Genomic DNA, 27,542 nt, shown 5'->3' with positions numbered 1-27,542 from the left:
CTTGTCAGCAGTGCTTCCCATGCACACAGAGGGTTTCAGACATTATAAAATTGAATGAGTTCATTCAGAAATCAGAAGTTCTATTGAAAGATATTTGTATGAACCAAATAAAACCTATTTTTAGGCATCCTGGTGAAGACAAGGTTTTATCTTTATGTCTATGTTTTTTTTCTATGTTTTGTGGTTGTTGTTAGAATGAAATTCATATGTTGCCAGACCATTCTATCAGATGTGTAACTAGATGCCATTTAAATTACCCACTTTTACATGGTAGACATTTTTTAATGAACACTGCCTGTCTGCAACTTTTTTAAAAGCAGGACTGGGCTCAAGAGCCCAAATACCAATGTTAGCTGGAACATGTTCTCCAGTTTGGCCTATCCGTCAGTATCCCCTGAGGTCATCTGTGCAATGAGCTTCCTTACTCCTGCTCCCTCACTGGCTTTCATAGAAACCACATACTGTCTATGAATTAGGGACACCAATCCCACAACATTGTGTTCTTTGAGTATCCAAAGTCCCACTTTTCACTTCACCATGCCTGACATAGGCAGTAATATTTATCAGCAAATGTGAGGTTTTCAAAGATCCAATTCTATGTGCTCCTTTCTCAAAGAGCCTTAGGCAGGGCTATAGCATATATAAATATTAAGTAAAGGCCATAGTTTTAAAATGTCATCCATTGTGCAGTTGACACATGTCTGAGATACTTTTTATTTTGGAGGAGGTATTATTTAATAGGGAATTCCAACAGCTACGTAATAGTGAAATGAGAAATCTTGCATGCATTTTATTCTTTGTTTCTTATGATTTTTATCAGTAAGGATAAGATACTTCCTTGTTCCAATGCAGATGTTGCCCACTTCTGTAAATGGATGTGGGGAATCACCTGCTACTTGCATGTCTGCATGTTGTGCTTGACACTGATATCGCACTTGGTAGGTGGCAGAAAGTCACTACTGAAGTTAAGGTCTTGTGTTGTAAGGGCAGAGCTGAAGATCCTTGGTGTGCCACCTTCTGCAATCCATGCTGCTCTGTTCGAGTCCTTTAATGACTTCCTGGTGATGAGCATCATGGTCTCCTGGTCTTTGAGAATGGCCAAGCATTGCTCTGTGAATGTGGAAGATGGGGTGTGGAAGGCTCCAGGCAGGATGGATCATTGATCATGTACTCTACTCCATGTGCCTCTTTAATGACCTGTTTTTCTTCTTGGGTTTTAAGGGAGACAGTGCCCTCAGACACTCTGTGCAGCTGGGAATGCAGGCTTCTGCTTCACCTTGAAGGAAGCATTAATGGTTCATTTCCAGAAGACACGAGAAGAGAGAGTGAGCCTCTGGTATCATGCAGGTTCCTTGCATTGCCCATGGGCTAGAAGAGAGAAGAGTTGCTTCATGAGATTTGATCCCCTTTTTCCTGAAGAGTTCCACACAGAGGTGAGTCCCCAGCATGTTTAGACACCATTTCAGACCCCTTTGTTGACGGAAATGAATCACACCCCCTGATGATGTGGAAGAGCTAAAGATGTGTTTGCTATGAATTTTCTATTTCATTTCTCAGGGCCTGAGTCAAGCCAGCCGTTGTGCTGTCAGCGCATGAGCTGCTGGTCAAATGTGAGGAAGTGGTCTTGCTTTATGAAAACACCACCCCGATTCAGTGAGCCAGAGGCAGCCTGCAGTCCCTCAGTTTTCCTGTAGAGGCAGATTGCTGTGGATGGCCTCTGGCCTGGTCATGCAGCCCTGCTCAGAGTAGGGGATTGAGGGTCCAGGCAGACCCCTAGTTCCTTTGGACCTTTATTGCCATTGGGCCGCCCCAGGTCCTTGGACTCTACCTGGTCTTCTGGCCTGGGTCAGGGTATGTGAGGTTTGGAATCTCCCCTCTGTCCCAGGATCCCAGGCCCTCAGCCACTTGAGGGCAGCACATCCTTCCCTAATTGTGTTAGAGTTGGAGACTTCTCCCACCCATCCTCATCCATGCTCATCCCACATTGTGTAGCTTGACACCTGAGGACCTTTATTCATCGACTTAGTGGTTAGTGGTGATGGTTGCTAAGACTAAGTGACTCTTTCAAGTCACATCACTTGCATGGTAGGGCTAGAGCATGGATCTTCCTAATTGATTTCATGGGACTCTCTCATGGAGACTGTGACTGCTTCCTAAACACACACTCTACATTTGGAGTGTCAAAATTCTTGGCACTGCCTCCTTGGCAAGTGTATCTTGTCTTCTACGTGGGAATTTCACAGATATTTTCCTTTGGTTTGTGGAGGTCATGCAGAAGGGGTTTCATTTGAAATGGCCCAAACAAGAAATACCAGTTGTCTTTTTCACACATGGATGTGTGTAGTGAACACCCCTTTCTGTGTGCTTGCATGAGTTGCTCCTTTGAATTTGTTGAAGAATGGTTGGCTGGGGAGCAAGGTGACGAGAGATGGATATCAATGGTTGTCCAGTATTCTGAAGTGAAGAATGTACTGAGGATGTGAAGGCTTTTCTAGCCAGTTCCTATGGCTCAGTCAGGGATCAGTCAGAGGATTCTGTCTGGTAGACTCTTTGGAACAGATGTCAAAGTGGCCTGGTCTTAACCTGTCCAGGACTGAATGCTGAGCTTGAATGGGAGCTTCTTGTCAGTTCAAGCACTTCCATGAGTCTGGCCTCTGTTCTCTTTGTTTTTTGTTTTATTTTTTTCAGTTTTCAGTGGACACATCTTTATTTTATTTTATGTGGTGCTGAGGATAGAACCCACTGACTCGCGCACGCCAGTCGAACACGTTACCACTTGAGCCACATCCCCAGCCCCCTCTGTTCTCTTTTTTCCAAGCGGTTTCTAACAGGAAAGGAGAACAAACATTGAAAGTATGGTGATTGATTATTTATACCAATGTTATTTGAATCAACTTTGTATAATTCAAAATTAACTTTTTGCTAGTAAAATTTCATATGTTGAGGAAATAATGAAAATATTGGGGTTGGGGGATGAGGGTGGGCAAATCAAATATTTTTGAGCACCAAGACCTGTTTTTTTTTTAACTTAAATAATAAACTGGCAGAGGACCACACCAAGTAGATATTTCCAGAGACAGTGGGAACGTAGTGGCACATGAGGAAGGGAAGAGCGCTCAGGATGGGAAGAGGGGGCCGCTTCGAGACTCATTGGGCGTGGCACGAGGCTGCTGGGTGTGGTGTTGGCCTGGACCCACTGAGTGGGGCAGATCCGTGGTCTGTGTCCCTGTACCCTCCTCTGTAGCCTGAGTTGGCAGCAGATCTGAGAATTGGGGTCAGATGTGCTCCCAGTAACACAGGCACCAGCCCCCACAGTGTGTGCCTAGCCCTTTCCCCACCTGGCCTGACTTGGTGCTTGTCTTGCCTCAGGGCTGAGACCCTACAGTCATCAGAGTGTGTCTGTGGTCCAGATCCAACCTGCATGGCCAACATGCTCAGACCTTCAGCTGGGTCCTAGGGCTGCTACAACCAAACCCTGTTAACTGGGTGGCCAACAACAGAGGAAGGGCCTTTCTTCAAGCTCCAGGAGCTCAACACACTAGGTGTTGGGCCTTCCCAGTGCCACAACACCTCACAGGTTCCTAGGGGACTGTCCCCCCAACTCTCGCAGCCCTTGCCCACTCTCCTACTGCTGCCCATTGCCACAGTCTGGCTGGGCACTGAATCACGAGCCACTCACAGCTTTGTAGATTCAAACAGCAATTCTTTATTCCCGAACTCACACCGGCCCCCTACCAACACGTTCTGGGGAAATTCACGTTCTGCCGCAAATTTCACGTACTCCACCAGGCTTTGAATCCCAAAAACTTTCTGAATCCCGCAAGAACTCAAAGGAACTCAAGGAACGGGCGTGTCTGAGGCAGCAGGATATGCCCTAATCCCTGGCAGGGTACACCTTAAACCTGGAACCGCCCTAAACCCAAGGACGGGATACTCCCCAAAACCTGATCAGCTCTAAACCCGGATCCGCCCTGGTCCTTGAGCAAGGTCACCTTACTCAAGAATACATGCAATGTCACAGCGAATGTCCAAGGCAAGTCCATTTCCACGAGTCCTTCCTCTAAGCAACATGGGGTACGCTGGCAAGGAAATTTCGATGCGTCATTCCTACTTGGCAATGGCTCTCAGCATCCCATGATCTGTGGTTCCCATATGGGCATCCTGTCCTGGCTCCAACCTCACATAGCCGGTATCCCCAAGTCTCCCTGGTCTCTGGGTGCAGACTCCCCTCTTCCTACAAGAATATCAGATATTGGATTTGGTCCCAGTTGATGCTGTGTTCCATCATGTGAGCTCTTAGCTTCATCCCTGTGCAAAGACTCTTTTTCCACACCAGTTCGCATGACTTTTGGCTGGCTAAGAATTTTCAGGGGACACTTTTCTAATGAGTACACTTTCCTTCCTTCAGATCTCACCCCAGTGAGCATTCCTCGCACCCTTGTCCTAGTTCCTTTATGGCAGGTTCCCTCCTTATGGCTGAGCGGACCTAGTGACCCCTGGATTCACACATTTTCCTTAATCACCAACACACTGCAGAATTCTCCATGGGACTGTGGTGTTTGCATTGGAACCCACCCCCTGACCTCTAAAAGTGGTCTAGACAATTGGGTTGGCTCCCTCCCTCCTGAACCTCTTTGATGCCCTTTAAAGTAAGTTATTCTTTTGGATTCCTTCCACAGTAGGCAAGTCCTTGGATCCCCTGCTAGAAAGTCTTCCAGCCTGAAGGTCAGATGTGTCCAGATGTTGACTTGAAGGATATCAGCTCCTAGAAGCCCTCATCCTGGTTGCAGTGTTTCCTCCCCTCAATGCAAAGCAAGAAAGTGCAGTTGGCCCTGCACCCATTCTTCTGCATCCATGATCCCCACCAGCTGGAAATCCAAACTATCAGGAAAGGAGTTGTGTCTCTCTGGACAGATACTTCTCTCCTCATTGTTTCCTGGATCTTACAGTGTTACAGAGAATGACACTGCCCTTTCATTACATTAGGTGTCAGAAGTCATCTAGAGATAATGGAAGTGCTACAGGAAGAAGATATGCAGCGTTTAGATGCAAATACTCGGGCACTTTTGTAAGAGGCTTGAGCCTGTGTGGATGGTGTTTTGGGCGGACTTTGAACAAATCTCCCTTGGATTTCTTGTAACGTTTCTGGTTTCTGGGCTTGGGAGTGTTCAGGACTTGTGTGTGAGTCAGCCTCATGGGGATGTGATAGGCGGACAGTCAGAGCTGTTGTGCAGAACCTCAGTGATGGCTTGTAAGGCCACCTGCAACACTGCAAGCAGCAGATGAGAAGGGAGCCCTGTCCCCATGTGTTCCGCTTAACTCTTGTGAAATGTTGCAGAAATGGAGTCATGCCAAGAAGTTGGGATGTTCTGGGGAGCATGGGCTGTCATTCTATTCTGTCTCTGCACTCTGATGTGTCAGCGGGTGGGAACTTGAAGATGTGCTTAGGCCATGGATTCTCCTTCCCTGGGAAAGGGCTTCTCAAATCAGCCCTTGTCCCTGTTTCACCTGCTTCCCCAAGAGGACACAACAAGAACGTTCTTACAAGTTGGCCTCTGGTCTTGGTCTTCCAGCCTCCCAAGTTTGAGAAATAAAATCTGTGCTATGAATTACCCAGTGTCTTGTATTCTGCCATCACAACACAAATTATGCTAAGATGAGTCAATCAGCAGTCTCCCAAGTGTTTACATTGTGGTAATTGGCACCAAACATCCGTTTTGTAATTAAACCATTTTGGAGTACACAGTTGAGTGGCATTAACCATGTTTATGTTGGTGTATAGGCGTCACCACCATGCATCTCCAGAACTCACATGGACATACTCTTGCCATCAATGCTGAATTCTAGTGCCCTTGAGGCCCAGGAAAAGAACATTGTATTTACTTTTTATGAACCTGATAATTGAGAATCTGAGATAAGTGAAGTCCTACAAAATTTGCCTTTCTCTGGACACGATCATTTTCAAGGGATGCAGATCACCCCCACTCGTGGGCATACCAGGTCCACTGCTAACTCTGCGGGTGTTTCAATTGCACTCTCAGTGACAGTGGTGACTGTGTGCACATGAGCTGTGTGTCCAGCTCAGATCCCAGGATCTAGGGTCTTTGGTTCCACGCAGCCTATAGGTTGCCTGCTCCTCCAGGTCTCTGCAGGCCAGTGGCACGAAGGCCCTGGGCCTGGTGGTTTCTTTAGGTGAGTGCAATACGTGTCCACTGTGTCGTGGGTCATGATGGACTATAAATAGAAGCAATGCCTGGATACTCCTGGGATCTCAGTGGGCTCAGCCTGTGTGCTGAGGAGTGTTGTAACCTCCTAATTAATGGGCCCCCAGAATCCCAGAGAAAAGGGCAAGTCCAGAGCCAGTGGAACCTCAGTGTCTCTGAGAGAACTTTTTTTGGGGGGTGGGGGGCCGGGATACATTGATGTGATGACTCTAAAGCAGAGTCACGTTTTTCGAAACCAGGTAGAGGTGCTCAGGAGCAGCCTGGGCTGGCACGTGGGTTCCCCACCTCCACACCTGTGGAACATCTTGGGGCTCTGAGAAGCACTGCAGCCTGACCACGTGAGGGCATCTGCTGTCTGCATACAGTGAGCTGGGTTTTCTTCACGTCTCTCAACAATTCCACATAACACCAGCTCTGAACCCAGAGTCCTGGGCACTTAGTTGAGGCTCAGTCAGCTCCCACCTCTCTCTACCTGACAGAGCCCTCCTGGCTCCCTCTGCACTCATTACATTGAAGATGAAAACCTGGAGTGGGACTACCCATCATCCAGAAGTTCCCAAACACATTCCACTGTGTCATTTGTTCCTGGAACCCAAATGGTTGGGGTGGGCCACAAGTACCCTGGCATCCATGTGTGGGAATCATGGTAGTATAATCAAGAAACAGGAAGGAGAGGGGTTGGACTGATCAGTACAGATGGCAGGGCATAGTACAGAGTGGAATGGAGAGTTCTCACCCGGGGTGATTGTTGTGATGTGCACAAATGCTCTGCTGGTGCTGGGGTGCCCGCATGGTTTCCAGGGTCTTGAAAGGCTACAGATGCCCACAGAGTGTTCTTGGATGCACATAGTGGGAGGCCCATTGCCAACTACGTACATGTGGAAGAAGTAGGAGACCCCCTTAGTGTGGAGGTGCCATCTAGAAGGCAGCCTCACTTCTCTGAAAAACTTGATTGGAAAAAAAAGGGTACGGACCTGTGCCCAAAGGGCCATATATGCTCTGGAAGTTGGTGGTGGAAATAGTTCTCCATCCATTAATCACTCTCTCACTCACTAATGTCCTTGTGTCCTTGAGAAAGGCTCTCCCTTTCCTGGTTTTCCTGAATAGAAATCCTCTTGCATCTTGGGTGAATAGGGATATGGGTTGAGCAGAGGGTGTGGGTCCACTGAGCATCTTAGAGACTGTCCTTTATAGATCCTAATGATCCTCATTGGGGAATGAGGCCAGGGTCCTAACTGTGGTTAGTGTGAGGACACCCTGGGTTCAGAGAGGGAAAGAAGGACAGGGGAAACTCAGATGTCCCTTCATGGCCCCTGGAGTTAGAGGACTTACCTCTTTGCACATGGGATCGGGAGACCTCATTTCCTCAGGACACGCACACTCAGACGTAAAACTTGAGTGTGGGTTCCTTTCTGGGGTCCAGGGCTGTTGTTAGCCACCAGGAATGACAGTGCTCTCCATGCTCAGTGGAGCCATTTTTGCCAGGAAAGAGAGCCCATGGTCACGCCTTGTCCAAAGCATCCCACGCCAAGGGCTCCCATCCCTACATTCCTGTGCTGAAAGGAAGCCACTCAGAGGCAAGGTGGGTCCGACAACCTCCCATGTGTTCACTCATCACTGTGTTCCAGCAGTCACCCCAGTTAACAGTCCTGATGGGATTGGATGTGGCTCAGAATGTCACCCTCATGAGCTCTACCCTGCTACAGCTGCAGTTCTGCAGTGGGAGAAACTCAAAACCTCAAAACACATGCACATGAAAGAAAAGAGCAAGAGCCAGAGCCCAAACAGGCCAGGTGTGGCAAAGACAGCTGGGGTGCCTAGGTTGGGACTCAGAATTATGTCAGTGGGGTGGCACTGCTGCTGGCACCAGCATGATAACCGAGAGCCAGCCCTGCTCATTTTTGGGAGCAGTGTGTTGGGGAAGGCAGCAGAAATTGAGAGGCAGGATTGAGTTTGGCCCTAGGAGGAGGTTGGGTAAAAGGCCAGTGTGAGTTGGAGGGCCTGGGCAGATAGAGAGAGGCCAGGGCACACCCCAAAGCCTGGAGACTGCACTTGATGTCCAGGGTTGTGGAACACCACCTCCCCTTTACTCACAACTGAGAGCAAGGGGCATTGATAAGTTCAGTTTGTGTGCGGCTGCATGCAAGGTGGCTCGGCTAGGCACCTCTGTTACCTTGACTCAGGAGGCTGGGAGTCCAGGCTCCACTGAGGCTCAGCTGGGAGGATAGGAGTCTGAGTTTATGCCTGTGTTCCTGGTAGGATCCATGTTGGCTGAGCCTCAGTGTTTTTGTAATGAGAGGATGGGTGACTGTCATGTCTTTATCCCAGGACACACTTGCTTAATGGACTTGTTTGCTCTGAGGAGGAAAGAGAGAGGGGGGAGTGGTGCTGGAGACAGGGATGCAGACAGGGGTCATGGACTTGGCATAACTCAGTCTTGGAGATGATATCCCATCACCTGTACCCACTTCAATTCCCATGAATCCAGAGGCTGAGCCCCCTTGAGGTGAGGGGTGAAGTGGTTCTGGGCAGCAGGATGCTGTGGTACCTCGGAGTCTCTGTGAGACCCCAACACTAGACACACTTGGCCCTTTTGAAATCTTAGGAGAAGCCTTGGGAAGTTGTATGGCAGAGGGGAGCAGCCTCTGCATCTCAGTCACCTCCAACTTGCCATGGTGTAGAGTGGGAACTGCAGCCACGATGGGATGGACATTGGCCACGTCCCTGTGTGGGACACAGGCCTGATTGAGTTAGGGTGCATTCTTTGTCTCTCCCCTTCTTGTGATTGTCCCATCTCTACATTTGTGCTTTAGCCACCTGTGAGTCCCATCTCTGGTTTCAGTGAGAATAGAGGGTGTTATGGGACAATAGACACAATAAACCCTAGAGATTAGATGCTACCCTACTTTCCAGAAAAGACTGGGCACACCGTGAGTTGCACAATGATGGGACCAGGGTCCAAAAGCTGCTGAGAGGGAAGGACTGGTTGTGAATGCATTTGTGAAGGCTCCAAGCTGGAACTCTAGTGGCACCAAGCAGGGCAGATGCTGGTGGGGGTATTTGGGTAGCTGTTGGTGAACACCTGCGCACCTGAGATGGGTAGGCATGGAGGAGAAATCAGCAGCCCTTAGGGCTTTTGAAAGTGGTCTTATGTGAAACGAGGCTCAGGTATGGACACAGGAAATGACATCATTGCCTTGACAATGGATCAAACAGAACATGGAACCCTGGTATCCAGGCGCCCACTTCACTGACCAAGCCATCCGAGCTCATTTGGTTGGAGACACTGGAGTGAGAAGGATGTTCCCCTGTGGTTGCAAACAATGCCGAGCCTCAGGCTCCCAGGAATCTCAGGGGGGCCAACTAGCCCTTTTGTGGATGCACTGGGTGAGGCTTCATCTTAGACGCCAGAGCCTCTGGCGATTGTCGCAGAGGAGCTCAAGAGTAACAGTGAGTAGCACAGGGCAGGTGAGCCCAGCAGGCCCTCTAGTCTGATCCCTGATGAATGGCCCAGGACTCCTATTCTGACTGTGTGTGTGTGTGTGTGTGTGTGTGTGTGTGTGTGTGTGTGTGTTTGTACAGATGGGAACTGTCCCATTGTGCTTTGACTCTAGTGTATTGGCACAAGTCATTTTTCTGTTTGTCACCATTTCCATTTTGAACCCACCATTCTTGGTCCCAACCCAGGGTGAAAATGATCAGAACACGGAGGAGCCCTTCAGGGTACAGAGCCTTGAACCTTACAGGCAGGACCAGCTTAGGAATGAGCTCCTGCCTGTCATTTGTGGGAGGAACCTACATTTCAGCAGCAACATGGGGTTCATCTCCTGGGATTCCATCCCCACCCAGCAGGTGCTGGATCTCTTGTTCCCAAGGTAAGCACCAGACTACCAAGCCCAAGTGTGTAGCCCCCTCAATGCCTGGGTCTTGGGGCTGCCATGTACCTCTCAGGGACCCAAAGGTTTGTGATAAATAATGAGATAGAGGACCACACTCATAGTGGAATGTCAGCCCCGAATGGGACGAGTCCTGGAGGTGCCTGCTACAGCCTTGCAAGGGGAGTGAACTCCCCTCTCAGGCAGAGAAACCATCCTAACTCCAGCTGATCCACAGAGGTCCGGGGAGCAGTCCCCACACACTGGGCACCACAGCTCAATGGTGTGCGCTGAGCTCATTCCCAGGTGGACTCAGTGAGGCCAGGTGGTCTTTCTGCTTGATGTTGGCTTTGTGAAGAACGTAGATCTGTGCCAGAGGCGTCTCAAAACTCGGGCCTTGGGAAAAGCACTTTTGGGTTAATAAAGACATGTTAGTTTCCATAGTGGGACAGAGCATCCTAGCTGGGACATAGCTGGACAGGGGCTTTGGACATGGCAGCTCCCACACCCAGAGATATGTGGGAATCAGCAGTTTGGGCTCATTCACTGATGAACATGGAGAAAGCACTCACTGTGTGAAGACACGTCTCCAGTCACGTTTCATAACTCAGTGAAAAATGGGGTGCAAATGACTGCCATTGTGTCCCTTTTCATGGGGGTCAGCCTAAAACCGCAGGTGCCATGAGTACATATCCTACATGTGACTGCATCCCTGACTCCATGGGGCATAACTGCACGTTGTCCTCTTCAGTGACTATGGTGGACCCCTGGACCAACTTCAACATGGAATGGGCTTGGGGTCAAGAGGGTGGCTCCTGTTTCCAGAATAGGGACCTGCAAGGTGATTTGACTTGGGAAGGCTGAGGAGAGACTGCTCTCCCCAATTCTGTTTGCTGCCTGCAGTGTGAGGTGTGGGGCTTCAACAGTCGGAGGGGTAAGGCAGGGAGTTGTAGGTGGAGTCATGGTCCTCTGGGGAAGCCCCTGGGACAATGGATCCCCCACACTACACCTCCTGTCCTCCCCCAGGGCCACAGAGATGTGGTCTGCACTCATGGGAAAAGAGAGGTCCCCTGCTACTCAGGGGGACTCAGAGAGAGCTCACAGAGAATGAGGTAGCCTTGCAGCCCACGCCAGGGGAGGAGGTGTCTCTTGAGCCCTGAGAAGAGTGGGCAGGAGGACAGACACTCCTGGAAGGTGCACTCCAGGTTGGAGAGCACGTAGCCAAGGGAAAGAAGAGTGTCAGGCCTGCCCAGAGGAGGGGAGAGCTGGTCATACCATGGATCTAACGCTCCTTCCTTGAAGGCTCTTTGCCTAGCGACTTGTCCTGTCCCTGCCTGTACAGCCACTGTGTCTGGTCTGAGGTGGACTGGTGTGTTCAGAACCAGGGACGGTTCAGGAGTGTAGGGTCAGAGGTTTGCTCTGGAGGCCGTGGCGAAGGCAAGGCCAGGGTTTTGCTGACTCCACACCTGCCTCCCCACAGTGCCTCACCTTCCTTCCTGGGGACCTGGGTGAACTTCTACACCGAGGCTTCCCATCAGCCTCCAGGCTCTCTGAGTCTGCAGCTGCTGCTGCCTTACATGGGGCTCTTGCTGGTTGGCTTGTACCTGGAGCACCAAGCACACCACCTCCTGGCCCCAACTGAAGATGGCATATCAAGCCAGGCAGAGCCTGAGAGCCAGGCGGACTGGGGTGAGTACCTAAGGGTATATGAGGAAAGGTCCGACTGTTGTCCCACTGCAGGGAGTCTGTATGCCTGGTGTTGGGCTGGAAATTAGGATAAGCCTTTGTCCATTCAGGAAGTGACCCCAGTCTGCAAAGAGGTCCTGGGTGGGCTAAGGGCCTGAGGTCTTCCTGGCAGCAGGGGTATTGTGTGTCTGTGCGAAGGTCAGGGCAAGGCAGTCATGTTGGCATCTTTTCTCTAGCTACAAGCTCAGTTCCTGTCACGGCTCCTAAGCCAACCCCAGAGCCAGAGCCTTCTCCCTGGGAAGGGGCAGAGCCAGAGTCCAGGACATCAGGGGTCTCCACTAGGTACTCCCCACGGCCCCAATATAACAAGCGGATGAGAGGCAGGTGCCTCATTCACGTCTACCTGGAAGACGAAAGGACAACACAGTACAAGAGCATCCTGGTGAGTCTTCGAGCAGGGGAGTCTCCTGGGAGCCCACACTGGGGAAGACCGAGTCCCACAGCAAACACCTTGGACTAGGCCTGTCTTCTTGAACTGGAGCTTCTGGAAGGTCAGGAAGGAGAGCATAAAATGAGGAAGAGAGAGGCGGGAGAGCAGCTGCACGCCAGGTCTGGGTGGGAGTGGGCCTGCGTGTTTTGGGGTGTGCAGGTCAGAAGTGCAGGAGTGAGTGCTGGGTTCAGAGGAGGTCAGAGAAATATCGAGGGTACTGATTTGGATATTGAGGAAGAGTATATTGAACCGTGGAGGTTGAAGCAGAGGAGTTGGCAGTCATTTTCCTGTGTGTGGGAGGGGACATGTTGCTGGTTGAAGGGAAGGGAGCCATTGTAGAATGATTAGGGTGGGTAGGTGTGGGTCACAGACAACTGGGGCCTTGGAGGGGCCCATTAGTGTCCTAGTTTGCATGTATGTGAATAGAGATTTAGCGGCTCTCTCTGCAGAATTTTCCTGGGTGTGGAGTATACATCATGAGACTGTGGTGTCCACCTCCAGGGGAGCCATGTTGAACCACTGCACCTGCTGGGTCCAAACCTCCTGACACCCCAGCAAGCACTGACGCTCTCGAGCCCAGCAACTTCCATGCCTATCATTAAAGAGTCCTAGTGTGTGCTGTGCCCTGGCTGTCAGGACCAAATCACCTAGTGTTCATGCCTGGTCCACACAAAAATGCAGCTGCATCCCAGACCAGAGCAGGGATATGGAAGTCCACTGGACCATTCCTCCCATGTTGATGGGACTAGAGTGTGTCTGTACAAAGCCTTTTGGTCCTTGTTCCCTTGTCCCTGTGGGGCATAGCAGGTTGAAGCAAACTCTTGTACCAAGATGGGACTAGAGGCTCATAGGAAGACCCCACATGATCACATGAAGGCCTCAGGTAGCAGGGTAACAAGAGGGTGCCCTTGTGTTGAGAGCTCTCTTGTCTCTGGTTGTCCTTGAGCACTGTCCTCTGGGTAGCTACTCCCAAATTCCCTGTCTGATGAGCTTTCTCCAACCCTGCTCAGGTGACCTGCCAGGACAGCACTGCAGTCATCATCCGCAGGGCCTTAGATGCACACTTGCTCCAGCAGGAGGATCCAGAAAACTACGAACTTCTGCAAATTGTCTCGAACCATCAGAGTAAGTGGAACCATCAGAGGGTAGGGAGCAGTGAGTCACAGTGGGCTCAGGACAACTGGGAGCCAAAACACTGTGTGCATTGACCCAATGCCCAGGAAGAGTCTGGTGGGACTTGTGCACAAAACAAAGTGTAATGATGGGGCACAAATCTGCAGGTTCTTCATGTTCCCCAGGGGCTGTGGACCTGCCTATCATGTGTTCTTTCCTTGGCCTGAGGAGGCATTGCAAAGCTATTATCCACAAGGGGCCAAGAAGAGAGGCTTCTTTGTCTTGTGTCAAAGAAGACAGACAACCACAGGGTGCCTACTTTGGCAGCCTTTCCTGACCTAGACGAGTACATGAGAAAAGCAGTTCAATGAAGAATCACTTCTGGCTTCCAATCTTTCTATTCATTGCAAACTGAGTCCACTTAGGACCAGAGGCCATTTCTAGAGAGAAGTATGTGGTAGAATAGAACCGTTCACAGCTTGTAAACTCTTCTTGGAGAGAGAGAGAGAGAGAGAGAGAGAGAGAGAGAGAGAGAGAGAGAGAAAAGAAGAAGAAGAAGAAGAAGAAGAAGAAGAAGAAGAAGAAGAAGAAGAAGAAGAAGTAGTAGTAGTAGTAGTAGAAAAATGAAAATAAGTTGAAGGAGGAGACCACGAATAAGAAGGTCAAGATGACTATAAGAAGAAGCATGAGGAGAAGATGAAGAAGAACAAGAACAAGGAGAAACACAAGGCGAACAAGAACTATAACAATAAATTGATTAAAAATGTGAATGAGAATTATACTCATGAGGAGGAAATGCAGAAGTGGGGAACTCAAGAGAAATATATTGCTCTGGATGGCACAGCCCTGCTGTGGACATCCTCCACCCACGCTCAACACACCTCCAAACCATACCCCTCAAATTAGTGTAGCCCTGTATGAGTGGATGAATCCACTGGCAAGGTGGAGGCACCACCATCAAGTGCTTTTCCCCAAACCCACCTGTGATCATTGCTGCAGTGGGGAGAAAACCTTCAACACATGAGTCTTTGGGGACCAATCCAGATACAAAGTCTAGCTGTTTCTCTTTGGTGGGCCCAACGTGAACTAAGAGGTTCTGGGGTACAAGGGGCTATTTCCTTGAAAGGTGTTCCTGTAGTGGACCTCCTGTGCATAGAGGGTCCTCAGGGAGGAATCAGTGGGGAGTCTTTGGTGGAACAGTAGCTGGATTCGGGGGCTCTCAGGTCTGTGTGTGAGACCTGAGCTGGCAGAGGCCCTCAGTTGTGGGGGATGTTGGGTAGTGTATTCCTTGAGTGTCACCTACCACGCCTCTGCCCCTGCCTCTCCAGAGCTGAGGATCCCTGCTGATGGGAACGTATATTACGACCTGGATGGAGGAGTGGATTATAACTTTCTTCTTCGGGAAACAGATGCCAGCAAGTCGTTGAAGGTCAAGCCAAAGGAGGTAAACAGCCACCTTCTTCACTCTTTACTCCTGGTGCCACTCCACATCCTCCAAGGGGACAAGAACCTCAGGTTCTGGATGGATGTTGTAGAATGCCCACAGAGCCAACTGCCAGGCTGGGTGGGGTGGAGTTTTTGGGCTCTGCTGATGTTGTCATCCCCCACAGTTCTTGGAGCCTTCTGTGGCAGTGGCATCCAGGATCCCAGCAGCTGTGAGCAGCAGCTCTGCAGTGGCTGCAGGATCATTGCCCCAGGCCACCCAAAGCAATGAGTGGTGCATGAGAAAAGTCACCAGTAGCAGCTCCTCACTGCTTCACTCCAGCGAGCAGGTGGAAGACAGCCGCTTTGTTCACGTCCTCCTAGAGGGACAGAGCCTGAGGGAGACAAAGTGCATCCTGGTAAGCCCGACAGCAGGGCTGCCTCCTGGGTGTCCACACAGTGGAAGGCAGGAGACATAGCCAACCCCGGGGCTGTGGTGGGAAATAAAGAAGAGAGAGGTCCGTCTTAAGGGCTTGACTTGAGGATGGAGAGCATCAGCATGCCCAGCGCCAGCGGTGAGTGGGCCTGTGTATTGTGGGTTTTGCAGGCCAGAAGTGCAGATGAAGTCAGAGATATGTCCAGGGTGCAGGATGCAGTGCCTAGAACTTGGTATTCTCAATGAGTGAGGTTGGAGGAGAGGAGGTGGCAGTGACTTGTCCCATGTGTAGGAGGCGATGTGTTCCTGGTGGCAGGGAAGAGAACCTCCTTAGCATGACTAGGTGTAGGAATTTGGGGTCAGGATCACCTGGGGGGCCATGCCAAAGCTTCGGAATATTAGCCTTTGCATGTATGTGAATACGAGCTAAAGGGGTTCTTGGCAGTATTTCTATGGATGTACAGTAGACACGCTAATGCTGCAGGTGTCCAGCTGCAGAGGAGACATGCTCAGTGACTGCCAGTGCGGAGTCAAGTACATCATTCCAACCAGACCCGCACCGAGCTTCCAGAGGCCAGGGCCTCTCAAGGCTATCATGAAGCACTCAAGTGCACACTCTTGTATCTGAGTCTGTTTTGTGTAGTGGCAGTCAGGACCAACATTTTCAGTGCATCTGCCTCTTCCACCCACAAAGGCAGCCTGCATCCCAGAGCACACTTGGTGCGCAGGTCCCTGTGTGTCTGTCCATGAATCCGGGAATAAAATATTTCATCGTGAGGAAACGCCCCCAGGTCAAGGGAAAGGAGGTAAACACCTACCTTATTCAAGCTGTACTTGTGCTGCCATTCCACTTCCACCTGGGGAAATAAGAAGCCTCATCACCTGGACACATGTGCTAGAAGCCCCTAGAGCCAACTGACAGGCTGGGGTGGCTTTCTGTTTCTGGGTTTGCTGATGTTCCATCCCCCACAGTTCTCAGAATCAACCTGCAAGTCCTCCAGGCCGCTTTCCCACAAGCAGGTGGGAGACACCTGCTTAATCCGTGTGCACTTAGACACACAAAGTCCAAAGATGGCCAAGACTGTTCTGGTAAGCCTGGGAGCAGGGGTGTCCCCTGGTGCTTACACCTGGGTGTGGAGCAGACACTGGTCCAATACCATGGACTACTCATGCCCTCTAGAATTTGGAGCTTCTGGATGTTCAGGAGGATAGATGGGAATCAAGAAGGGAGAGGTCAGTGTGAAGGGCTGGAGCTGAGATGAGGGAGAGCAGCAGCTTGTCCACTGCCATGTCTGAGGGAGTCTGTGTGTCAGGTGGCAGCATGCAGTCCAGAAGGGCAGGGGCAAGTATGGGTGACAGATGAGAATAGGACAGGACCTAGGTTGCAGGTTCCCCTGTATGGGATGCTGACGTCTATGGAGGAGGACAGCAGTGTGAGGTTCTGCATGTTCCTTGAACAAGGAGCTGAGAGGGTCTCTCTGCAGAGTCGATATGGATGTGGAGCAAGCACACTAAATGTCCAGGTAACCCAATGACCACCCTTGCCGGATGAGGTGCCCTCCTACACCCCAGCCTGCACGGAGCCTCTGGAGGCCAGGAGCTCTCGTGGCTATCTTTCAGCACTCCTGTGTGTGGTCATGTTCCTGGGTCTGTTTTTGTCCCTGGCAATCCAGACCAAAGCCTCTAGGTTTTGTGCCTAGGCCATTCCCAATGCCGCCTGCATCCTCGGGCAGACCTTTGATCTTGGAGGCTATTGTCCCATTCCTCCCAACTTGTGGGATGAGATTGCATCTGTATGCAGGTAGTGGGGTCCTTTCACTTCGAGAGGAGTGCAGTTCCACAAAGAGCAATGGTAGGCCCAGGAAGTCCTATGTAGAAGGATTGGGCGAGTAGCCTGTGGGAAGAGCCCACGCGATGAGCAGGAGGCCAGCCTCAGGTAGTAGGGTCATGGATGTTGCCCTGTATTTAGAGTGGAGGTGCCTCCAGAATGCCCCTGCCCACTGTCCTTGAGTAGTCACTTCAAGGCCCATTTCCTGAAGGCCTGTCTCCCATGCTCCTCCAGGTGACCTGCCAGGATAGGGCTTCTGACGTCATCCGCAGCGCCCTGGAGCTACACATGCTTACTGAGGAGAAGCCGGAGGAATATGAGCTGGGCCAAATCATCTCTCACCGTCAGAGTAAGTGAGACAGTCAGATGGCAGAGAGCAAGGGTCAGGATGTGGACTCAGGTCAACTCTTAGCACCAAAGAGTAGTCTCTGACCCCCAAGAATACTCCAACAGGGTGTGTTGGGTTCGTGCACAAACACTAGTGCACTTCTGCTCGTGGAAGGTCTTGAGGTCCAATGGTATACCCCAGTGGATATTGTGGCTCCCCACCAGGTGCCTCCCCTGGACATGAACAGGCATCTAAAGCTGACATCATTGAGGAGTGAGGAGGAAAGCCTCTGTCCAGGAGCAGTATGCTTTCATGGTCTGGGATAGGAGTGGTTTCAGAGGAACATGGGAATGCATGGGCTAAAGATGGAGCTGGCATTTTGTGGACTGAAGCAGTACGATTGAAAGCCTTCTGTGTGACCAGAAAACCACTGCCTGGGCAGAGCATTGCCAGGATTCTAGCAAGCAGTAACAGGATGAAATTGGGAAGAAAACACAGCCTGGGAGACAGCCTGAATCATTTGTTTTTGCATAAATTCCATGGTCTTCCGCACCTGAGTCCACTTGCCAAGGAGTGATCACAATAGCCAGGTTATGATCCCTAACTAAAGTCAGATGAGGGCTTCCTGAGCATGTCGGCCACAGAGCTCATCTGATAATAATGCCAGTGCTTTTTCGTTGGTTGGTTGGTTGGATTTTGTGAGCCAAACACCACAGCAGCCATTATCCCAGCCTATGTACGCTCAAGACCACATCCCTATGAGTTCTAGGATCACTTGTCTCCTATCTTAACCTACTGTTAGGTTAGTAGAGTCTATGGAAGAGGAAGTCTGTGTGGGGCCTTGGTGGCCTAAGAAATTCATAGCAGAGATCCCCACATCCAACCCAGAAGGGAAGGAGAACAGGCTCTAGGTTAGAGGAGGGCGACAGGAAACAGGTGTTCAGAGGAAGGAGAAGCAGGCTGTTGTATTCCCCCACTCGGGGTCATGGCACCACTGGGCCATACAACATGTTGGAGGGAAGCATTCCCTTTGTTGGTCTTTGGAACCATTGTTCTCAGTAGGGCAGCATTTGGAATGTGGCCTCCATTCTCAGAAGCCTGGTTCACATGGAGGCAGGCTCCACCAACACAGAAGCATGGCTCTATTGTGGTATCCATGCTGGTCAGCCTGTCCTCACTGTGGCCATACTTGAGGAAAATAACTCAGAGGAGGAATCCTAGGCCTTTTCTCCGGGTTTCATAGCTTTCTCTTTGGTTGTGCACTGAGGCTGTCCATAAAGCTCTAGCGTGTGGCAGTGGAGAGCTCCTCAGCCCTTGCCACAAAGGCATAGACTGGGAGAGAGAGAACGAGGCTGGCAGAGAGGGAGAGAGAGAAAGATGGAGAGGAGAAGGAGGACCTCTACTTGGAGAATGAGGATTCAGTGGAGCCAACAGGAACAAGGTACTGTTGCCCAGGGCGCAACCCTGTTTAGGTCTTCCTCCAACCATGCTCAACTTTTCTTCCAGTCCCTTCCACCTCCCAGTAGTGTATTCATCTTGAATGAGAATTTCATGTTGACATTAGAGCACTCACCATCCAATGCTTCCCTCCAAACCCACCTATGAAGATGACTCATGTGGGGACCGAATCTTTGGCACAGGAGCCTTTTGTGGGAGATTTCAGATGTAAATCTAGTGGTGTGCTTTGGCAGATGCAAGAGGACCTGAGATGTTCTGGAGTCCAAAGCCTTTGGTTGGAACAGACATTAGGTCTGTTGAAGTGCTCTGCCTAATTTTTCCTCAGGGAGGACTGTGGAGGCTGTCTTTGTTGGTATTGGTGCTGAATTGGGGAGCTCTCAGGTGTGTGGCTCTGGCCTTTTCTGGCACAGTCTCTCAGATGTTGGGGTGTCCTAGGGAGCACCTCCTGAGTGCCACCTTCTTTTTGTACACCCGTCTCTCCCCAGAGCTGAGGATTCCAGCACAGGCCAACGTATTTTATGCCAAGAATCCTCACAAAAAATCCAACTTTGTGCTGAGGAAAAGGAGCCTCTCCCAAAAGAATGATGACTGGATCCAGCCTCAACCTCCCTCTGGTCCTGCAAAGAAGGCTCCAGCCCTCCTGAGGATGCTTGCAAAACCATTCTGCTGCTGTGTGCCTGGGCGGGGCTGAGGCAGCCCAGGAATATTTACATTGATTACTATTTGCTTCAAAGTTGGAATCTATAGTTTGCCATTGTCCTTGACCTTGTTTAGTAACACAGTTGTTACTCTATCCTGTATTTCTTGTTTCCATTAATATATTATTATTTTAAAATATATATGTTTTTGTTACCTGATCTACTCTGATGATATGAGTATACTAAATGTAGCAGTGATTCCTAAAGGACACATCCAAACCAACAGGAAGGAATGTTTCCTTGTATCAGCAAGAACTTTGGTTTTTAGGAGTTTGGCAGATGGCATTATCTGAGTCAGTTTTCCAATGGGGACAATGAAGTATCAGCTATCATGGTACAAACACAAACAAAGACACACAAACGCGCACACACACACACACACACACACACACACTAGAGCACACACACTCACTGAGAGATAGATACACAGATGGAGTTGGTCTCTTCTGAAATACTTTGGAGACGTTTTTCTGATTTCTCCCATTTTGGAGTATTTTCAATTGCATCAGGTGTCCTGCAAATGAATCCCATGTCTGAAGAAGACATGCATGTGTACATCACATGCCACTTTCCACATAACCAGAAGGTCATGACATGTAATATTTTTCATGCAGCTGTGTTTTGACTGTGAACCATCCCATGAGGTCAGCTGTGGAATTTTCCACTGGTAGCATTACAAAGGGGATCCACTCTTTGCATTTGGGGATATTTCTGATTTTTTTCATTCAGATTGGAATGATCTATCTATCTATCTATCTATCTATCTATATACATATATGATTTTTGATGAAAATTGTGCATTTGAGGATAATGAATGCCATGCATCTAGGAATCTGTAGACTCTAGACAATGAATGAATGTGTACTGTTGCCTTGACTATTCTGCAAAGTCCTGTAGCATTTGAGCATGTGTGAGGGCTTCATAGGGCTTGCAAAATGTCCAGGTCAGATGGTCCTGCATGAAGCTGAGCTCCTAGTGGTCTCCTCCACAGTATAAGGGCCAAGAAGAAACCCACTTCCGCACAGAAGATAGGAAGCTATCTTATGAAGGTGATTGTACGTGTGAGACCCTTTTGCTAGGACCCTTTTTCTATTGGGCCAGAACTGTGCTCTGAATGTGCTTGCTGAGAAGAGCTTGGAATTTCCTGACTGAAGCAGTTCGTGCAAGCTGCTTCCACTTGCAGGTACAAAGTTTGTTGTCCTTGAGCACTTTGGTTTGTCCCTGGTTGAACTAGAGTGTGTCAGAAGCACTTGTAATGATTGACATTCATGGTTTCACATTGAAGCCTCTGTGCCATCTGTCAACCACTGATGGCTGCAGGTGAGGCCCCTGCATTTCAATGAGTTTTATGAAAAAATAGGAGTTTTGGATTTCAATGAACCTTTGGAGAACTGATCTTCTCAGCATTCCCCTTGCCTCCCCAAGTTGGGTGATGTCAATTATACAGGCTTCCTTGGGAGCACACATTTTATATTGGGCTGGAATTGGTCTCTGGATGTGATTGCTGAAAATAGCTGGGGAGTGGGAGAATGGAAGCCGTTTGCTGCAAGCAGTTTCAATTTGCTTTGTTGATTAACTTTGTTGTAAGTGAGCACATGCTATTTTTTTTCTGTGTGACCTAGAAGAAATCAAAACTGCTTCTTACAGGTGACAGGCATGCTTTCACATTGAAGCGTCTGTGCCATTGACCGAACACAGTTCACTCATGTGGGCACCTGCACTTCAAGTGTATGTTGTAAACAAGTGTGACAAATGGATGTCAGTGAGACTTTGGAGAACTGATCTTCTCAGCTGGTCCTCTTTTCCCCTGCAAGTTGGTGATGCTAGATTCAAGAGATCTCTTTCTGGCACCCTTTGTGTTTCATGCCTGAACTGTGCTCTGAAAGGGCTTAAGGAGAACAGCTTAGAAGTGCAGAAGTGAAGCTGTTTGTGGAAGCAGCTTCAAGCGGCACAAGCTAACTTGTTCTCAGTGAGCACATGGGGACTTTTCTCTGGTTGAAGCAGTGTGAATGAGAACAGCTTCTCAGAGCTGGTAGGCATGTTTGCCTTTGGCAAACTTTGCCATCTGTCACACAGAGTTCCTTGCATGAAAACTGCATTTCCAGTGTTTTCAGAAACGTCTGATGAGTGGGTTTCCATGGAATTTGTGGAATTGTTCTTTTCAGCAGTCCTCATTGCCTTCTCAAAATTGGTGGTCCTGGGTGCAAGGACTCTCTTGTCAGCCCACATTGTATCTTGGGCCTGACCTTGGCTCTGAATTTTCTTGCTGAGAGTAGTTTGGGAGTGCAAAAGTAAAGCAGTCTCTCAGCAGCTTCAACATTCAGGAGCTCATTTTGATCTCAGTGAGCACATTGAGGTTTGTCACTACTTAAACTAGCATGAAGACCCACTGCTTCTCAGAGGTGGCAGTTTCCCTCTGAAGCATCTGTACAATTGGTCAATGCGAGTTCAATGCAGGCAGGCACTTGGATTTCAAGTGAATTCTGTGACAAACAATTGAGCAATGGATTTCAATCCACCTTGGGGAATTGCTCTTCCCAGTGGGCCCACAGTTCTCCTCCAGTTGCTGAACCTAAGTCCAAGGGCTCTCTTGCTAGCACTCTTTGCATATGGGCTGAAACTGTGCTCTGAGTGTGCTTCCCGAAAATATTTTGGAAGTGCAGCACAGAAGAACTTTGGCAAGCAGCTCCCACATTAGGAAATGACATTTTTCTCATCGTGCCCATTGAGCTTTGTACCTGGCTGAAGTAGCCTTAGGTCCAATGGCTTCTGAGAGCTAGCAGGCACAGTTTCTATTGGAAACAGCTGTGTTCTTGGTCAATGGTAAGTTGGGTGCTGTCAGGCACTTGCAGTTTCAATGAGCTTTTAGAAGAAGGAGACCAAGGGAATACAATGAAAACTTGTGCAATTCATTTCCTAATTAATGTTGGTGATGCGAGACCAGAGTGGACTTTTGCAACGATACTTTGTCATGATTTTGCAGGAAATGTGTTCTGAATGTGCATCCTGAGATCCATTTGTAGGGGCCAAACAGAAAAAGTTTGTGCACAAAGTAGCTTTGTTCTCAGTGAACACGTGGCGGTTTTTCCCTGGTTGCACATACAGGAAGCAGAACCTCTTGTCAGAGCTGATGGTACCGTTTCACTTCAAACCATCTATGCACTCAGTAAAGCACAGATCATTGCAGACAGGCTCATGCAATTTCAAGATAGTTTTCAGAATCTGCTTGAGGAATGGATTCCAAAGAATCTTTGAGAAATTGATCCACCCAGCAGTCCCATCGCTTCCTATCTGAGCAAGTGCTCTGAGGTACAAGGGCTCTCCAGCTAGCACACTTCGGATATTGAGCCTGCACTGCTCTCTGAATGTGCTCGGTGAGAAGAGTGTGAAGTGCAGAAGAGAAGCAGGGTGTGCAACAGCTTCAATTGCAGGATGTAAAAGTGTTTCTAGAGAGCATATTGGGATTTGGGCTTGGTTGAACTAGTAGGAATTGGAACCCCTTCTCAGAGCCAGCAGTCACGGGCTTTACTTAGAAGTTTCTGTGTCTTGTATAAAGCAGAGTTTGTTTCTCATGGGCACCTTCATTTCCAGTGAGTTTTCAGAAAAAAAAAATTGAGAAAAATATTTCAATGAAACTCTGGGCCATTAATCTTGTCAACCGTCCAATGTTCCACCTGAATATTGGTGATGTCCCAAGGGATCTCTGGGTTGCACAATTTGCACTTTGGGTGTAAACGTCGTCTGAACGTGCTGGCTGAGAAAAGCTTGGAAGTGCAGAACAGAAGCATTTTGTGCAGGCCGCTTCCAATTTAAGGAATGGTCTTGTTCTCTGTAAGCACATTGAGGTTTGTTTCTGGTTGAAGCTGCATGAAGTGGAACCGCTTCTCAGAGCCGGCACTCTCAGTTTCACTCTGAAGCACTGTTCCATTGGAAATTCAGATTCCCTGCATGAAGGCTCCTGCATTTCCAGTTTGTTTTCTGAGTAAGGGGGAACCATTGATTTCAGTGAAACATTGGCAAATGGATTTTCTTCCAAGAGCAGCTTTCCTCTTTGAAGTTGTTGATCGGAGCTACAAGGGTTCTCTTATAGGTACACTTTTCCTATTGGGCCTGAAGTGGGTTCTGAATGTGCTTGCTCAGGAGAGCTGAGAAGTTCAGAAGTGAAGTGGGTTCATCCAGCAGCTTCCACTTGCAGCAGTAAAGCGTGTTCCCAGTGAGGAATTTGTGGCTGTCCCTGTTTGAACTAGAGTGCCACAGAATGACTTGTAATAACGGGCAGACGCAGTTTCACTTTGAAGCCCTTGTGCCATCAGTAAACCTGTTTGTTGCATGTGAGTCCCTGCATGTCCTTTATCACTCAACTCATCCAAGTCCAGCACGGTAGTGGTTCTCGGAATAAAAAAAAAAAAAAAAAAGAATTGCAAAGTGTCTATTGAACACAAAGCTCCCGCATAGGCAAGGAAGGCTGTGCTTGAGAACTCCTCAGGCCCGCACGGGTGTCTTCAGCTGAGAGTCTGTAGCAGTTCCTCCTGGGGCCTCTTTTCCAGTGATGCTGTCGCCCTGCCCTTGCCAGCCTCCCTCCCTTTCCCATCTTTCCTCTCTCTGGTCCGCTCCTCAGATCCCATCCTCCCTTCAATTGGGCCTCATCCAGGCCTCTCCATTCTCCACATTGATGTCTCTCAGCAGGGAGGACTCCTCCATGAAATAGGAGGCTTCCAGGGGGCTGGTGGTGTGCCTAGCCAGGGTGCTGGTCACTGCAGTGCTTTTAATCTATGGATCTCAAGGAGCCTTATGCTGCAGATTTGTGTACTTCTGCATCTGTATGCACACAGTTCTTCATGTGGGGAAAAAGCAGTGTTCTCAAAGTTTGCTTTATATTATACTCAACTGGTAATTTACAAACCCCAGTGTCCCATCTTAGCCCAGAGCCATTCCATCAGCCCAGGGCCAGTGGGTGGTCCAGAGGTCAGTACTATGCACAGCTCCCAGGTGGCTCCAGTGTGCAGCTGAATTTGACAGCCAGGTTAGAATTCATTGACTTCCTCCTATGTCATTTGACTGGTCAGGAAGTCTCATTAACTATCTGTGAAATCTTCAAGTTAGCCATCTCTGGTCATTTCTACCCCTGATGGTACCTGGTTCAACAGCTTGTTGTTGGGTAGGGTCGGTCATGGGCAGTCCTGGGTCACAGAGAGGGACAGGAAGACCATAATGTGGAATGGTGGTATAGAGAGTAACGGGTAGGGCCAGAGCCCACACTGTGGTTAGGGTAGGGAAGGGATCTGAAGAGACTACCTTGAAAGTGAGCTCTGGCTGCGTTAACCAGGAATCAGGGCCTGGAAATGGAAGCCATGATAGGGCTTCTGACTAGAAAGGACACATCCATCTGGGCTGAGTTGGAGGTCCATCGAGGCAGAGGAAAACAGAGAGGATGCAGGAGAGGGGGATGGTTGCCGCAGTCTTGGCTGGGCACAGAATCACGAGCCACTCAAGCAGGAACAAAACTTTATTTTGAAAAAGCCGCCAACACTCTCAGCGCCAGCAAGCAAAAAAACCGGTCCTCCCACGCGGGCGTCTAACCGGGACAGCCATCTCCCGGGACCCGGGGTCCCCGCACCTCCCCCGGAATTTCCTCCTACTATCCTTCCCCAACCAATGGGAACTCTCCGTGAGTCCCCGTAACATGAGTCCAGTAGTAGGCCAAGGTGAACAGCAGGAGCCCAATTTGCATATGAATGTAAATCTTAGCATAATAATACCTCAGTGGCTAGCTGGCTTTACAACCAAAGGTGCCATACATCATATATTTTGCTTGTGGCTCCTAGCAGATGGTCTAGATCACAGAGCAGCTCCGTCATCACATCTTAGAGAATGGATTCTTTTCTTCCAGTTGTTGGTAAATGCTGATTTATTCACGTGTTACATTCACATCCACCTCGTCCATTGGAAAGGCCGCTCAACCACCACAGGCAGTCATATCTTGGTGGATGTGTGCATTCTAAAAGGAGGTGAGGTTGGCGCCAATAGAGTGTGTGGGCACTCAGGCATTGGCAAGCTTGCTTTGGAGAGTGAATCTTCTAAATGTTATTGGGCTGGCTTTTGAGAGCTCCTGTGGTTTGGCTAGATGTAGAATTCTTCCACACAATTAAGCCTGATGTACATTTTAGAGAGCATTTTCACTGAGGAGAAGGTTGGGGATGTGGAGCCGTGAGCATTAACATCTATCAAGTTTCTCACCTGGACTTGGCTACCTACAACTGGTGACAGTGTTTTGCTACTGCTGAGCAATACTGAACAAGTCTCTGGGCCAGTAATCCATTGCTGAACTACATCACCAACAAAAAGACATTGAGTGAAGGTGAGGACCAGAAGAGCCCGGGAACCACCTGACAGCAGTCCTGAAGTCCTGAGCTCTGGCACATCATATGCCAACTCAACTGTGTATCAACCTCTTCCTGGGCTCATTAGAACTGTGTACCAACAGGTGTCCTCAACTTTCAGAAGCAAATGCAGAATGATAGAATCTTCTCTGAGGACACTTTTCAAAGTTTTATTTGCAGCACATCTTCTAAGTCTTATTTGCAGCACATCTTCACTGGAATGAGTAGGCATTCGGCATTCTGTTGTACTTAAAATTCATTCTACCCCTACTTGGTAGGTTGTGTGAAAGAGACTCGGCCTGAATGCATTTTACATGCCAAAATATGGCTTGTCTTTTCTCCTAAACCTATCAGGGCAGTCAGAGCAGCCAAGGAGAACTAAAAACAGGCGTAAAATGGCCAGACTTGGATCATTGCACACCTTTCTAGAACCTTCTGTCATGCTCTGGCTTCCCTGAGGTTAAAGTGTGTGGACCCTGTGATCCAGATTTGTTAGAAAGTAGTTTCCTTGGGAGGTGATGCTAGAAAACTCCAGGTGGGAACAGGAAGTGATTAGGAACTGGAACACAGGGTGTACCAGCCAGTTGTTGTCACTAAGTGACTGAGCACAGTCCTGATAAGGAGTGCTGGGGGTCCATGTAGATCATGCTACTAATAGAAGACTTCCTACAGGGTGAGAGAGCTGGGGTGTTCTCCACCCACTCCTGCAAGCCATGGCAGGAAGCTGCTGCTGGCCTGCACTGTAGGCAAATGGGCCATGGTGCTGGGGGCTGGAGGTCAGCTGGGGTATGAAGAAATGGCATAGTGCTGGACAATGTCATCCAGCTTTGAATCCCCAGACTGGGATCTTTAGCAGGACAAGGACAGAGACTGTACTCAGTGCAGCATCTACTTCTCAGCATAGTGCCAGGCACACAGCAGACCTTCATCAATACCCGTGGAATGCGCTGGCTTGCCCCAGCCCTGCTCCAGGTCTCTCAGCTGCACTCTCTCTGCGAGTCTTGTCTATTCTAGTGTATTCAACTCTTGCTTCTATGTTTTTCACTTTCCCGAATTTTGTCCTCTTTCTCCACACTCCTATGGTCACTCTGCCTTCTTCCCAGAGAGCTGTCTGGTGGGGCTGTGGCAGAGGGATCTCAATACTACCAGAGATGGAGTTTTTAAACCAAATAAGACACGTGCTCTGCTGCTTAGGATCGTCTTCAGCATAACGTGAGGTACAAGGTTTGAAATTAGGATTGTCCTCCCAATCTTAAGGCATGTCATCCCTGTGTGCAGACCAGGAAGTTCCCTGGGAAGAAAGGCAGGTGTGGGTTTGGAATCAGAGACCAGCATGAGAAGAACAATTTCACTGCTTACTGGACAATGACCTTGGGCATGTTCTGTAACCTCTTGTGGCCTCAGTGTTTCCATATATGAAATGGGGATAGTTGTATGACTGACTTCAGGAGGTGGGTAGAGAGAATCCTAGAAGTAGAGGAAGAAAACACACAGCATCTGTGAAGTACCCCGCCCCCATCTTTAGTCTTTCCATGATATTCTAAGCGTATGTTGATTGACTGTTGGTTACAACATGCCTGTAGATCTACCTGACGTCCCGTCTA

At 49.2% G+C, this 27,542-nt stretch overlaps 1 pseudogene across 1 annotated transcript in view; it reads right to left on the bottom strand.

Annotated features, from left to right (window-relative positions):
• LOC308632471 overlaps positions 1-27,542 on the bottom strand; it is a 224,382-nt pseudogene that overhangs the window by 19,904 nt on the left and 176,936 nt on the right. The window contains exons 5-6 of the transcript in view: positions 16,065-16,103; positions 15,141-15,190 (exon numbers count right to left, since the gene is read on the bottom strand). The product of the transcript in view is annotated as an uncharacterized misc_RNA (transcript). The remainder of the gene's footprint in view (positions 1-15,140; positions 15,191-16,064; positions 16,104-27,542) is intronic.

Source organism: Spermophilus citellus (assembly GCF_964194105.1).
Source record: "Spermophilus citellus genome assembly, chromosome: 13".
Classification (NCBI taxonomy): domain Eukaryota; kingdom Metazoa; phylum Chordata; class Mammalia; order Rodentia; family Sciuridae; genus Spermophilus; species Spermophilus citellus.
This window is presented reverse-complemented; position numbering and strand designations above follow the sequence as displayed.